Source organism: Mandrillus leucophaeus, unplaced genomic scaffold (genome assembly GCF_000951045.1).
Source record: "Mandrillus leucophaeus isolate KB7577 unplaced genomic scaffold, Mleu.le_1.0 Scaffold597, whole genome shotgun sequence".
Classification (NCBI taxonomy): Eukaryota; Metazoa; Chordata; class Mammalia; order Primates; family Cercopithecidae; genus Mandrillus; species Mandrillus leucophaeus.
In genome coordinates, this window is record NW_012106441.1 from 1,520,361 (window position 1) to 1,521,275 (window position 915).

Below are 915 nucleotides of genomic sequence, written 5' to 3' on the forward strand. Positions count from 1 at the left end.
CAGAAGGATTCACAGCCGAATTCTACCAGAGGTACAAAGAGGAGCTGGTACCATTCCTTCTGAAACTATTCCAATCAATAGAAAAAGAGGGAATCCTCCTTAACTCATTTTATGAGGCCAGTATCATCCTGATACCAAAAACCAGCAGAGACCAAAAAAAGAAAAGAAAATTTTAGGCCAATATCCCCGATGAACATCGATGAGAAAATCCTCAATAAAATACTAGGAAACCAAATCCAGCAGCACATCAAAAAGCTTATCCACCACGATCAAGTCGGCTTCATCCCTGGGATGCAACGCTGGTTCAACATATGCAAATCGATAAATGTAATCCATCACGTAAACAGAACCAAAGACAAAAACCACATGATTATCTCAATAGATGCAGAAAAGGCCTTCGACAAAATTCAACAGCCCTTCATGCCAAAAACTCTCAATAAACTAGGTATTGATGGAATGTATCTCAAAATAATAAGAGCTATTTATGACAAACTCACAGCCAATATCATATTGGATGGGCAAAAACTGGAAGCATTCCCTTTAAAAACCAGCACAAGACAAGGATGCCCTCTCTCACTACTCCTATTCAACACAGTATTGGAATTTCTGGTCAGGGGAATCAGGCAAGCAAAAGAAATAAAGGGTATTCACTTAGGAAAAGAGGAAGTCAAATTGCCTCTGCTTGCAGATGACATGACTGTGTATCATGAAAACCCCATTGTCTCAGCCCAAAATCCCCTTAAGCTGATAAGCAACTTAGGAAAGTCTCAGGATACAAAATCAATGTGCAAAAATCACAAGCATTCCTATACACCAATACCAGACAAACAGAGAGCCAAATCATCAGTGAACTCCCATTCACAATTGCTACAAAGAGAATAAAATACCTAGGAATCCAACTTACAAGGGATGTGA

The 915-nt window shown here is 39.2% G+C and overlaps 1 protein-coding gene across 1 annotated transcript in view; it reads right to left on the reverse strand.

Moving 5' to 3' along the window:
* NDUFS4 (NADH dehydrogenase (ubiquinone) Fe-S protein 4, 18kDa (NADH-coenzyme Q reductase)) overlaps nt 1–915 on the reverse strand; it is a 127,751-nt gene that overhangs the window by 54,296 nt on the left and 72,540 nt on the right. The gene's annotated exons all lie outside the window — the stretch shown is intronic.